Consider the following 14,698-nt stretch of genomic DNA (forward strand, 5'->3'; position numbering starts at 1 on the left):
CTACCTGGATAATCTAGATTAGTCTCTCATCAAGATCCTTAACTTAATTGCAAAAGTGCCTTTGTCATGTAATTTATTCAAAGTTTCTAGGGGTTCAGGTAAGGACATCTTTGGATGACCATTATTCTGCAAATCACACTCTTGTACTGTAAACGAATCACTGCTGAAAGATGCGTAGGTTGAACTTTCTGAAAATAGTATTAATACCTTAGTATTACTTAGCTATTGCTCTAAATTGTGAACAATTTTGTTAGTATCATTTATCATTTCTCCAGTGCTTGGTGAGAGCCATATCTGCTTAGCAGAGTGCCAAGGTACTACAGGGCTCACTGGTCAATGTACTTGTTTTCAATGACTTTCATTCTAGTAAGGAGGGAAGAATTCACTCATATTAGTTGAATGTCTGCTACAGGCTAAGCATTTTACAATGAATTTCAGATACATTAGTCCTGTTTAATTGCCACAATAACTCTTTAAGGTGTGGTAGGTAGACAGCCTCAAAATGACTCTCAATGATCCCTACCATGTAGTTTTCATGCCTTTGTGTAATCTTGTCCCTTTGAGTGTGAACTGGACATAGTGACTCTCCCAGTGAATGGAGTAGGACAATAGTGAAAGAATATCATTTCTGAGACAAGGTTACAGAAGACTGTGATATCCCTCTTGCTCACACTATGTCTGCTTCCTTTTTACTAGTTTGTTTTGATGAAGCAAGCTGCAGTGTGGCATATTGCCCTATAGAGAGGCCAACATGTCAAGGAAGTGGAGGCAGCTACCAGCCAATAATCAGAAAAGAACAAAGGCCCTCAATCCATCAGCTTATGAGGAGGTGAGCCTCACCAACAACCAGAATATGACTTACAAGCAGCCATTCTGTAGGCGAGCCTTGAGATAACAGCAGCCCCAGTGAACACCTTGAGTGTGGCCTGTGTGAGATCCTGAGCCAGAGAATGCTTCTGAGCCATGCCCAGATTCCTGACCCACAGAACTTGAGATAATAAATCTACTTAAAGTCAGTAATTTGGGGTAATTTGTTATAGAGCAATAGCTAAGTAATACTAAGGTATTAGTACTATTTTAGTATAAATGAGGAAATAAACCTTGAAATGATAAGGTAATTTTATAGGTCTCCCAGTTATTAGTGAAAACTCTGCACTACAAATAATGATGATGTTAATAATAAAATTAGGTTACTGGTAGTAGCTTACATTTCTTGAGTGCTTACTAGGTGTTAGGCACTTTTCAGATATGTATACCCGAAAAAGATATATATATATATATATATATATATATAGTGTGTGTGTGTGTGTGTGTACATACACACGCACACACAATATATATATATATATATATATAGTGTGTGTGTGTGTGTGTACATACACACGCACACACAGATTATTATTACAACAACTATGATATAGGTACCATAATTATCTCCATTTTATATATAATGAAGTTGGAACTAAGACAAATTAAAGGACATATCCAAAATCCCCAGTCAGTATTCATATTGGCAGGATTTGAAACCCTTTGTATGACTCTAGAGTTTTCACTCTGAACCACCCCATTAAACTGTTTCCTAATGATCCTTGTTACTGGGCAAAAGGTGATGGGTGCAGCAGGAAGAAAGGGAAGGAGTCCAAGAGTTGACAGGCAGAGAACTTGATTCTGATCATGGGTATGAGGAAATGCTAGGTTGCCAGGTGGCATCTGAATTCACTCCTGAAGGCTGGGTAGGATTTAGACAGGAGTCTCTTAGAGGAAGGAATATGTCATCTGAGCAAAAGGGGTGGAAAAGCATGAGACACCTTTGGCTAGAGCTAGGGAAGGATGAGGGATAGTGAGAGACAATACTAGAAAAGTATGTTAGAGCCCAGTTATAGTTATGTAAAAGATTAGGAATATCTTTATTAAAAAATTGATTCTTGAATTTCTTAAGTATATTTTATTGATTATGTTGTTACAATAGTCCCAATTTTTTTCCCTTTGCTCCCCTCTGCCCAGTACCCCCCTTCCCTCCAGCAATCCCACCCTCCCTTAGTTCATGTCTAAGGGTCATGCATATAAGTTCTTTGGCTTCATCCTTTCCTATATTCTTTTTTTTTAATTAATTAATTAATTAATTTGGGGGAGACCTCTGTTCTGTAACAATTCCCTCCTCTCAGACTTAATACCCTTTATAATCTTATAAGGGATAATGGGCGAAGGTCTCGTGCTCCTCCAGATGCTTCAAGCTGGATATGGTCATCATCCTAATTACCCTTGGGTCCAGAAATTCCTAGTAAGTATGGGGAAGTGAGGCCTTCCCACATGTGGAAGGATCTTGCAGACTCCAGGTCAGTTGGCTGTTCCCGGACAACGGCGTGCTTGGTTTAACGAGCTGGCATCTTTGTTGTATACTGGAGGCAACAGATTTGGCAACGGGGTTAAAAGGCATCATTAAAACCATAACCACTAGATAATAAAAGGCAGGGATTAATTTTTCAATGTCCCACATTAGGGGAAAAAAGGGCTTCTTTGGAGGAAGGTGTGCTAGGCACATCTCACCTGTCCAAAGCCTTTTTGCCCACTATACTTAGTTTGGGCTGAGGGAAATATGTTAGGTTTCCCCCCTCAGACCTCTGGGTCCTTTCTGTCTAAGCCATTAGGATAGAAAAGAGAAACCAGTTTTAAAGTGAAGCCCACAGACCACCCCATACTTCACCAACCCAGCCACTTAGTTCAGCCAAACCGTCGAGTCTCAGGAGGCAGTGATGCAGACAGGATTAAGTGAGGCCTATATGTGCAGACAATCACTCAGGTAAGGAGATCATAGGCTCATGCCCTATGAAAAAAAATATACATGTTAATTTACGCAACATAATCCACAAATCAGTCTCTAGATCTGTGAGATTGTCTTATTGGGAAGACATCCAGTTGCAAGGCATTTGACATTCTTCTTGCCTGTACATTAAGCATCTTTGATGATACCACAGACATAGTTTAACTTTCAAATGAAAACAAACTTTAAATGAAAATAAACTTTAAAGACAGTTAGATGCACTAGTTTATATTCTACCACTGAGCATTGTGATTTTCCTTGAATTGCGATTTTTCTCCTTAAGATTACCCTCCTTGTCATTAAAGGGAATGTATTAAGTCTAGTTTTAATTTATCCTGTTCATTTGCATAAATACAACAAGAGCAGCAAATTATCACATATGATCTTTTAAGTCTGCTTTGCTGGAATTTACACAAGGACCTTTAGGGTGACGTTCAGTCTGCCCTTTAGGGCACAGAAGCTGAGCTACACACCTGCCATTCAGACTTACCTGTAAATATCTCTTTACCAAGTCCTTCAGCCTTCAGGCTTTTCATTGTGCCTTAAGGTTCCTTCTAACCATCTTTCAGGAAGGCAACCTTCGTTCCTTCCCTGGAAAGATTGCCATAAACTGCACAACCAACCAAGGTACCAAGCCTTTTTTCTCATGGGCTTTTATTACCTTCAAAGGTCAATCCCAGTTCCTCAGGGCTTTTTGGTAACCAGAGCCCAAGCATGTTTCCTTTAGGCATGACATTCCAGTCAAAGTCTTGATCAACAAAACCTCTATTAACAACTGGTCTTATTAATTTTATGCAAAGAACCTTATGTCATTACTTCTTCAGAATGCCAAATTCTGGAGGGATCAGGTAGGGAGAAAAATATACAGTGTGAAGCAAAATCTTTGTCCTCATATTCACTAAAATTGCATTTCCATATTTTATATTTTATTTTGTTCACTTTCCTACATGTGAAGTTTTTGTTTGTTTGTTTGTTTTTTGGGTGGGGAGATTTGCTGGCTCATTTTTTAATTTATTTTGCTTTCATTTTTTCTTTCCACTAAAAATTTTTGTTTGTTTTTCTATTACAGTTGTCTCACTTTTTTCCCCATTGCTTTCCCCCACTCTGCCCACCCCTTCTCCCACAGTCAATCCCCACTCCATTGTCCATGTCCATGGGTCATTTATACATGCTCTTTGACTAGACCCTTCCCTATCTTACCCTACTTCTCTCCCTTGTCACTGTTAGTCTGTTCCTTGTTTACATGCCTCTGGTTCAACTTTTCTCATTTGTTTGTGTTGTTCATTAGTCTCCTATATTAGGTGATATGGTATTTTTCTTTCATTGTCTGGCCTATTTCGCTAAGCATAATTCTTTCTAGTTCCATTTATGTTGTTGCAAATCAGAAGTTTCTTCTTTCTTTCATAGTAATCAGCTACATAGTAAACCCCGACAGAAAATCCGGAGCCGGAGTCCCTAAGGCGGTTTGACGTTGTAGTCAACACCGGCAACTCCTGCGGCGCACCTGAAGCCAAGCTGTATTGACTCCGTCTTTCCCTTGGATCCTTCAGCTGCGAAGAGAGGGGGGGTCTGCTGCATGGGCAACAGCAAACCCTCCATATCACCCTGCCCAGGCTCTGTAGCTTCAGCTTCACTGGAGAGGACACTCCAGTGTCATCACAAGATGTCGATTCAACACGGGAGGAGACAGATACCGTGTCACTCCCGAGTTGGACTGCGCAGCCTTTCTCGGCGGTGCAGATAAACTCTTAAGAAGCTACACCATCGTCTCTCGAGATGGACGGCTGCCGACGACGACGAATCAGCTACATAGTACTCCATTGTGTAAATGTACCACACTTTTTTGATCCCCTCATCTAGAGATGGGCACTTAGGTTGTTTCCAGCACTTGACTATTGTACATAGTGCTGCTATGAACATAGGGGTGCAGAAGTTCTTTTGTTATTATTGATAGGTACTTATTCATTTTCATTTCTCCCCTTTGTACTTGTGTTCCTCTTCCCTCTTTGTTTCTTCGTCTTCTTAAAGCAGACCCTTTAGCATCTCTTGTAATGCTGGTTTGGTGGAGATGTATTCTTCTAGCCTTCTTTTGTCTAGGAAACTCCTTATTTCACCTTCCATTTTGAATGAGAGCCTTGCTGGGTAGAGTAGTCTTGGTTGTAGGCCTTTGTTTTCATTGCTTGGAATATTTTTTGCCATTCCCTCTGGCTTTAAGTGTTTGTGTTGAGAACTCTGATGATAGTCTTATCAGAGCTCCCTTGTATGTTATTAGCTGTTTCCCTCTTGCTGCTTTTAGGATTCTCTCTTTGTCTTTCGATGTTGCCATTTTAATTATGATGTGTCTTGGAGTGGGCCTGTTTAGGTTCATCTTCATTGGGACCCTCTGTGCTTCCTGGACTTGTGTGATTTTTCCCCTCATCAAGTTAGGGAAGTTTTCTGTCATTACTTTTACAAACAGGTTTTCTATCCCTTGCTCCCCTTCTTCTACTTCTGGTATTCCTATGATATGGATATTATTACGTTTTATGTTATCCTGAAGCTCTTTTAAAACCTCTTTGTTCTTGTTCAGTCTTTTTTCATTTTGTTGCACTGTCTGGGAATTTTTTTCTACGGTGTTCTCCAGCTTGCTGATCCAATTTTCTGCTTCCTCTAGCCTGCTTTTAATTTCTTCTACTGTGTTCTTCAGTTCAGAAATTGTATTCTTTATTTCCTCCTGGCCCTTCTTGATAGCTTCTATTTCCTTTTTCATACTGGTGTAATTCTCAGTAAGTTCATTATAGTTTCCCTGGAGTTCTTTGTAGTTTTCTTTGAGCTCGATGAGCTCATTGAGCTTCCCTATAATCCATGTTTTGAATTCCATGTCTGATAGTTTGCTTTCCTATATTTCATTTAGTACTCTTTCTGGGGATTTCTCCTTTCCTTTCGATGGGAGGTTGTTTCCCTGTCTCCCCATTTTTGTGACTCATCTTGTTTGTTGCTGCTTCTTAGAATGATTTGCACTTCCTGGATCTGCCCCTGGTGGTGTCAGATTGTGTACCAGTCTGGGCCTAGGCAGCCTGTTGGAGACTTCGAGGGATCTACTGCCTTTGTCTGTCTCCTTTAGTTGTTAATCTGTTCAATCTGTGATCAGCTGTCAGGCTTAAGCACCAAGGGTGGAGCTGATTAATTCCTGTGGGTGAGGCTTTTACTTCCATTCAGGCTGATGCCACTTGGAGGGGAATGATCTGCCTGCAGTATGGGGAATGAGTCAGCACTGGGACTTTGTCGGCTGCTCCCTCAGTTCTCACCTCAAAGCCACCACCCAAAATTCTCCCCAAGCATCTCTAGTCCTCTCTGCCCTCCCTCTGCTTGAGCCCAGGGTAAGTGGGGGCCAAAATGTTTTTGTACGTGATCCGTTTAAGAGCCCTGTATCTCCAGTTGTTTCTTTTGGGCCAGCAAAAATTCCTGTGGCTTTTCAGTTTTCACAGCTGGATGCCATTTTATTTTCTGCTCTGTTGCTGTAGGCTGGGGAGCCCAGCTGGGGATTTAGACCCTGCCTTTCTCAGGGAGGACCCCCAGCTGCTGAGCTGTTTCTCAGTCCCTTCAGCTGCCACCTGTGCGAGCCCAGCCAGCCCTTTCATGTCTCTGCATTTCCTACCAGTCATGTTGTGATGATGAAGTGGCCTTTTCTATCTCTCTGTGGTTATAAGACTTCTCTCCAGCTAGTGTTCGGTTGGTTATTCCAGATGATTTCTCCACAATTTAGTTGTAATTCCAGATTGTTCCTGGGAGGAGATTAGTGTAGCTTTTACTTACTCCTCTGCCATCTTGGACTGTCTCTTGAGTTTTTTGACTAGTAGTTTAAATCAACTACATCTTAGTTTAAACTATATAATTGAAATATTATAGTGATAATATTCTGGTGAACTTGAAACACAGAGGATGTGATTATATGGATTGTATAAAAGTCGTAAATTTAATTCCAGTGATGTGCAAAAGAAAAATAGGAAGGCACACAGAACATTTGTGTGATTGAGTTTCTTAACACATTCAAAGGTATGTTCAGTTTATATTTAGTTTTAGTAAAACTATGTGAACATAAAAATTTGTAGGCCTTTTTATTTCCTTCTAAAAACAATACTAGTAGTGGTTACATTCAAAGCATGTTCAGAGTTTCACTAAAAAGAGAGCATGTAGAAATTAAGAAAAAATTACAGTTGTGTTTTCAGTACCTGGGTGTGGACCTTAAAAACAGTTCTATGGAAAGAAGTCATATGAAGCAGGGCTTAAAATATTATCCTCTTTTTCTCAAACCATCATTCAAATTCACTAGATGAAAATTTAATTTTGTAAGATGTCTACACTGTTCAAATTTGTTTATGGTGTGAGCTTTCGATTTAGACAATTTATCATTACTTGGAGAGGAACTTTTTCTCTTAAGACAGATTGGATTTTCTTTCCAGGGAATAGACAAATCTAGAAAAAATGTTTCCATAGCTCATGCTTCACCAAAAGCAGTGGCCTTGGAGGAATGGAGAGTTCATTGAATAATGACAGAGGGAAATATATAACTTCTTTTTCCATTGCCCCTCTGTGTCCTTGACATGTCTCAAAACTCTCCAGTCCACAGACTTAAGCAGTTTACCTTTTGATGCGGAAATTTAGGGATTAAACATCTGTTTCAGAAAAGTATTAAGCAGGTGATTGCAAATATGAACTATATACAGAGGCCTGACTGATTTGTCTCTGAAAGTGGAGGGAACTTGTGATGTCTCTTAGTTGTCAGAAGCCTCAGTTACTTTTCTTTCTTTCACGGGAAGTGGAGTAAAGGTTTATATAAGTATACGGGGGTTTCACATGATTTCTAAATAGTCTGGAAAGCATTCAGATGTCCCGATTCTTCTTGAGTTTCCCAGTTAGTTCATTGTTTCTCCTGTGACTCATTTTAAAAGGATCTGATAACTACATATTGCTCCTGATTCTCTCTGAGTCAGGGAATTCCCTGACAGTTGGGTAAAGGTGATGTGGAGTTACAAGAACTGGGCTGGGTGTTAAGGAGACCTAACCACTTATATTCACCAGATGTATTGAGTTGAGTACCTGTTGGTAGAACTCCTGAGAACCTCAGTACCTCATGTGAAAATGAAGTATATGGGCTAGAGAAATTTTGAGATCTTTTCTGATTCTAAAGTTATACAGCTCTAAGAGTAAGTTGCCACATGCCTATAGATACTTTGGATTAGACCCAAACACCAAGGTGAAGAAATGCCCAAGGATATTGCTGTTTAGCCAGGCTTTGATGTTACTCACACTTGCAGAGCACAGGTTTAATCCACCTGTACTCCAGAATTTCTGAGAAGAAAAGCAACCCTGAGAATATGTTAGGTTTGTTATTGTTATGCCATCTCTAACTGCTTTGTTTTAATATGTTCAACTTAGAGATTTTTTAATTTCAAAGTGTACTTTTTAGCCATTATGACAAAAAGATGATATACAATCTATGATTTGTATATTTATTCCTTTCAAATACTATTATTTAAAAATTATGCTTGTTAGAAAAACTAAGGTTCACTAATCCAATGACAATTGAAAAAAGGATATTTTTACTGCATACATGACATTATATTGTCACTTTGGAAGGATATAAACCCTTATGAGAAAGTACTCACCCTTTAGTAGCTGGTGTGATAGGAGAAGAGCAGAGCCCAAAGAAATAAAAATAGGAACAGCAGTGATAGAATCAAAATGCTCAAGACATTTTTAAGGAGAATAGAATTAACTTAAAATGGAAAACATATACTTTGGTTTGCTAATAAAATAATTTTGTGAGTACTTGGTTAAATTAAAGATTATCCCATTTAGAAGCAGGTTGAAGTCTTTCTTTTCCCAGAATGCAAAGCTCTTTAAAGATAAATGTTGCAGGAATTTTTTTTTCTCCCTCTCTTTTCCCCCTTCCTACTCCCCACTGACCTCCCCCCAGTATGTTCCCCGTACCTATAATTCTTTTTCCCCTCTTGTTGCCTGTTTAGTTTGCCTTTGTTTTGATTCCTTAGCTTCTGCTGTTGGTTGTTGTGATACAGTTTTCATCTTAATGTTCATAGTTTTGATCCTCCTTCTAAATCAGTCCCTTTACAATCTCGTATAACAGTGGTTTGGATCTAATAAACTCCTTCAGTTTTACTTTGTTCTGGAAACACTTTCTCTGCCCTTCTATCCTGAATGACAGCTTTGCTGGATAGAGTAATGGTGGTTGCAGGTTTTTGATTTTCATTACTTTGAATATTTCTTGCCAGTCCTTTCTTGCCTGTAGAGTCTCCTTTGAGAAATCCGCTGATAGTCTAATTGGGACCCCTTTGTACATGATTCTTCTCTTCTCTCTTGCTGCTTTTAAGATTCTCTCTTTATCTTTAATTTTTGACATTTTGATGATAATGTATCTTGGTGTGGTCCTCCGTGGGTCCAGTCTATCTGCAACTCTCTGTGCTTCCTGCACCTGTAAGTTCATTTCCTTCCCCAAGTTAGGGAAGTTCTGCTTCATTATTTTTTCACATAATTTTTCAATTTCTAGTCCTTCTTCTTCACCTTTTGGCAACCCTATAATTCGGATGTTCACTCGCTTATAGCTGTCCCAGAGGTTTCTGAGCCTATCACTGTTTGTTTCCTCTTTCTGCACTGGTTGACTATTCCCTCCCTATGTTCTGATTTGTTAATTTGATCCATGGCTTTCCCTTCCTCACCACTTGTCTTGTATGTATTTTTGTTCATTTTGGCAGGACTAGCCTTCATTCCTTCCCTGTCTTGACTCAGCCCTGCTGTTAGGTCTGTAAGCTGCCTTATAACTATAGCTCTGAACTGAGCTCGGAAAGATTCACTATTTGTTCATTGGCCAAGGCTTTTATTTGTTTTTTTGTTAGCCGTGTGATTGGTATTTCAATCATTAATTCTGCCATTCTGACCGTTTTGTTTATCTTTCCTTCTGAGGGGAGGGGCGCTGTGTGCTGGTCACAACCTGGCAACCTTTCACACTATACTGTGGTGCTTTGCATGGAGACGGGGGTCCAAGATGGATTTCTGCTGTTACTCTCTGCTGAGGAACAGAGCCACATCCCAATGGGGTCTGCCTTCCCGGGCGTTGGAATCATGAGCCGAAGGATCTGGTCTGCAGCTGGGGCTGGCTCCCGGGTGCTTCTCTCCTCCCCCCAAGTACGGGTGTCTGCTTACCGGGTCCCGCTATTTGCTGCTGTGGCTGCCACCTCCAGCACAGTTTGATCTTTCTCAGCTGTGGGTTCACACTTTCTACCCATCCATACGAGCACCACTTGTTTATGTTGTCATACATTGGACTTCCATGTAGCTTTATTTTCAGGAACTTATTATTATTTTTAGTTTTGCAGTAGTTGTAATCCTTCTTAGTTGTAGAGAGAGACAGACCGTGTCAGTCTATGTCTCCATCTTGGCCGGAGGTCCTCGGGATATTTTAATTATTGAGGCTAAGCACTTATTTTTTTCTTATATTCACATACTCTCAAAAGGGATTTGAAACATACATGCGTTTCACACCTTTTTAGAGAAATGAGAACTTAGGTCTTTCTAGTTACCAGTATTCCAAGTTCTAAGTTCAGGCTCTATACTCTATAGTATTGAACTTTCTATATTGTGTTACATCAGTAGGATGTATGATCTGTGTGTGCTGAATGTCCAAATATTGGTGAGTCACTAGGATACATTGAGGCAAGATTATTTTAGCTATCTTTGTTGTGAGTTATTGCTTTCTATGTGGTTAGTGAATTACCAAATCGACATGATTTAGAAAATAAAATTTTATAAATTTCATCCTTTTCCTAAGTAATTGTAGCTCAAACACAGTGCTGCAATTATGAAGTCTGGCTCTCTGTGGGCTGATTTTTGAGCATGTTAATCAGACAGAGGCTTAACATGACCAGAAAATGCTCATTTTGGGGTAACATCATGGATTTCTGCTCACCTATCAAAATCTTAAACCATATCCACATATGTTTAAGTAGTGTTTATTGAAAGCTGATATTTCTAAGTGTTGTCATAGATAATTTTTTTTAATAGTGCTAATTTATAATGAAGTATAGGTGGCTCATATTTCTGGTTAAGATTAGGCTATTTCCCTCTATTTTTTGAAAAATAGTAATGGCTACTATTTATATAGTACCAACTATATGCTAGACACTATTCTAAGTGTTTTACATACATTAGCTCAATTAATATTCACAAAACTCCATATAATAGCTATTGTTGTGGTTACCATCCCATTTTACAGATGAACAAAATGAGACACAGAGAAATTAAGTAAACTACCCCAGCTCATAAAGGTGACAGGTCAGAATTTTCACTCAGGCACCCTGACTGTGGCATTTCTGCTCTTAGTTACCATAATATGCTTCCTCCTACACCTCCACTGCCCTCAATATGAGACCTGGAACGCTAAGCTGTTTTTCATTTATTCACTCAGTAATGAGTGAATGAGTTGGGAGGAAGACAAATAACTAGCTTGCAGCCAGAGATGATCACATAATTTACAAAGCTCAGTTCAAAGTGAAAACGTGGGGTCTCTTGTTCAAAAAGTAGAAGAAAGTGTCATTAAAGTTATTTAAACATAAAGCTGATTCATTTTCTTTGTAATCTCATCATGATATTTTTAATTTGCATTTTCATATTCTGAGAAAAATTAAAAGTTTAAAATATTAGAACGAATTTTACCACTCATCTTTGTTTTGTACAATGTGTGTTTTAAATGCAAATATGAGAGCATTTAACTTGTATGTGTAATCACCCAAATTACATGATACTTTTTTGTAGCTTACACCTGAATAATACTGCGTGCAGCCATTGTGAATGTAACACGAATGGTTTGCCCCACATCGATGTAACCTGGAAGCCAAGGAGATTGGACAGGAATGAGCATTGTGAACGATGATGACTTCACTGTACTAGTCAGTGGGAGCTGTAGACAACAGTGAGTGAGCATGTGTACTGTCTGGCTATCACATTCAAAATGACTGAATGAGTAGAGCAATGAATCTGCATCATATCTGCATTAAATTTGAACATTCTTCTGTGGAAACTATGTGGATGATTTTCTCAGAAGCTGCAGCTGTGGGTAACTGGTGATTGGCAGCTTCATCATGACAATGTGTCTGCTCATGCATCATGTCTCATGCAGAGTTTTTTGGTGAAACATCAAATCACTCAGGTGACTCAGCCCCCACTATAGCCCAGACTGGGTACCTTGCGACTTCTGGCCTTTCCCAAAACTAAAATTACCTTTGAAAGGGAAAAGATTTCAGACAATCAATGAGATTCACGAAAATATGACAGGGCAGCTGATGGTGATTGGGGGAACTGTGTGAGATCCCAATTTGCCTATTTGAAGTCCTATGTACAATGTTTCTATGTACATCATTGTCCTATGTATGATGTTTCTTGTATCTTCTTCAATAAATGTCTTGATTTTTCATATTACATGGCTAGGTGCCTTCTGAACAGACCATACACACACACACACACACACACACACACACACACATGCGCATGCGCGCATATATATATTCATTCCAGGGACAATGGAAACTGCACAAAACTAACTCAATTGTCTTTATTTCACAATCCTTGACACATACATATTTTACCAACACTTCTAGCTCTGGCTTGCTAATGAATAAGGAAGGACTGAATGGAAAAGGAAATGTGGATTGTCCTGTTTTTATCTTAAATTTTATGTCATCATTTCCAATGTAAAGTGGTTTACTAATACAGGGAAAATATGAATAAGAAAAGATATAATAAGTTTCTATGGTTGTCCATGTTTTTAGAACATAAGTTTCCTTTCTGTGTCTGAAGGAGTTTTGTTTGAACAGAAATCATAGCCTCTTGTGGTTACCGGTGTCCTTGTTTACTCAGTTGTAGATGTGACACACTGACTATGTTCTTGAGGCTCATTGAACTTTCACTTATTGTGGGTCTCTGCACTCATGGATATCACAGAACAGAACAGGGTGACATGCATTTTGCTTATATCTGCTCTGATCATTGTTCCATAGGATGTCACAAGTTCAAATATGAAGTCATTGAGAATTTTATGATGGCTACAGTAGAGCCCTTTTAAATGCAAGGCTCTGCACAGGTCACATGCCTGTGAAGGCCTTGCTTTGGACCATTTGATGAGGTGGAAACTAGTCTGAAACCATTTTTCCAGTCAACCCCAAACATCTCAAACACTGTCCTAAAAAATAAGGTATTGGCTTGCGAGGGTATCTGTGGCCACAGGTGCTCAACACAGGGTAGCCACACTTGCAAAGACAGTGCATTTAACTGGCTACTGTGGTATTGAAATGAAGCCCTGCAGAAGGACAATGAACCACTGCCTGCCACTAACAAGTGGTTAATGGTTAAGTGTGTAACCAGAAAGCTTGGGTGGTTTTGGCACATTCAAAGGGCAGGTAGTCAAATAACAGAGAGAAGAACTAACTGTGAGAGTTGCAGCTAAGGCAAATCTATTATGTGATGTTCAGAGCCCTAGTAGGGAAAACCAGGGATCAGAAAAGTCAAATAGGGCTCCCTGGATGTCCCTGAGGATGTGGATTCTACAACTACTATGGACTCTCTAGATATGCAGAGGTGACCACCATTCTGTGCTGGAAGATGCTCCAGAAGCAACTGGGACCCTGTCCAGATTTAGCCCTCATTGCCTGTCCTTGCTGCCAGGCCAATATCTGGGGATTGGCTTTTTAAGAGTACCTGGTCAGGGGGCCAGAATGTAAGTCCAAATAAGAAGAATTTATGAACTTGTGAGTACTTTCTTAGGAAATGAGAATAACTCCCTAGCAAAGACCCTAGGCATAGGTACATGTACTACTGTGGTGGCTCCTAAATAACCAAGAACAATAGCCAGCTCTCAGAATGCCTACGTTGGCCTTGAAGATGGTAGAGGGAGGGAAAAAAAATTGAGATAACTGCGCATGTTAGAATAGGTATATTATATAAGGCCATGAAACCCACCACCATGAGATTATGTTCTTTAAAAAGACTGAGAGGATGGGCCAGTCCCAAAAGCCAACAGGAAAGTGCTGGTTGATGAAAGAGAACAATTGAGTATTGCAAGCCATGAAGCCAGGTGGCTTACATTTTGCATCATGGCTCTGGAACTTACTAGCTGCGTGATCTTGGACAGTGACTTAAGTCCCGAGACTCAATTATTTTAACTTCAATGAGGCTAAGACCAATATTTGAATTGTGTATTGTGAACATTATCTGTGATAATCCAGGTAAAATCTGTAATATTCCTCAGCATGCAGGGTGTGTTTAATAAGTATTAATTCAAAGTAAAAAGCTATAAAAAGCTTTTTTCCCCTCCCTGTAGTATAGGGCTTGCCATTTTCATTGAAGCATATACTAATTGCCTTTCTGATCTTTCAGACCCCACTTTCATTTTGGAATCCTAGTAATTGGAAGATATGACAAATTATCATTATTGCTTAAGGAACAAATTAGTATAAAAGATTAATTGTATCATTTTATATTAATTTCCAATAACAAAATTGACAAATCAAGGCAAGCCAATTTGAAAATGTGCAGAGAGGAAGATCACTAAGTCACATCATTTATTTTCTCTTTCAAAAAATATACATATATTTAAAACAGCAAGATAAAAAAAGGAAAATTGTATTAGAGAAATGGCTGTTACCCTACTACATTTTCTCAGTGATTGATTGTATTTTCTCCCAGGAATTGAAGAAAGGGGAAGAATATGAGGGTTGATTGCTTCAAAAGTGTGACACAAATAAAAGAATCAAGAAATCACATATGTCTGTACAGAAGTCAACCAATAAATCAAAACCATGTTCTTAGCTAAGTCCGATGTTTCTTTGA

The 14,698-nt window shown here is 39.2% G+C and overlaps 1 long non-coding RNA gene across 1 annotated transcript in view; it reads left to right on the forward strand.

The window, feature by feature from the left end:
* The window catches only part of LOC150004544 (uncharacterized), a 20,294-nt gene extending 8,065 nt beyond the window's left edge, over positions 1-12,229 (forward strand). Inside the window, exon 4 of the long non-coding RNA XR_016512393.1 lies at positions 11,630-12,229. This is a non-coding gene — a long non-coding RNA (uncharacterized LOC150004544). The remainder of the gene's footprint in view (positions 1-11,629) is intronic.
* Positions 12,230-14,698: the final 2,469 nt, after the last annotated feature.

This window comes from Furipterus horrens, unplaced genomic scaffold (genome assembly GCF_987537825.1).
Source record: "Furipterus horrens unplaced genomic scaffold, mFurHor1.1.pri manual_scaffold_7, whole genome shotgun sequence".
Lineage (NCBI taxonomy): Eukaryota > Metazoa > Chordata > Mammalia > Chiroptera > Furipteridae > Furipterus > Furipterus horrens.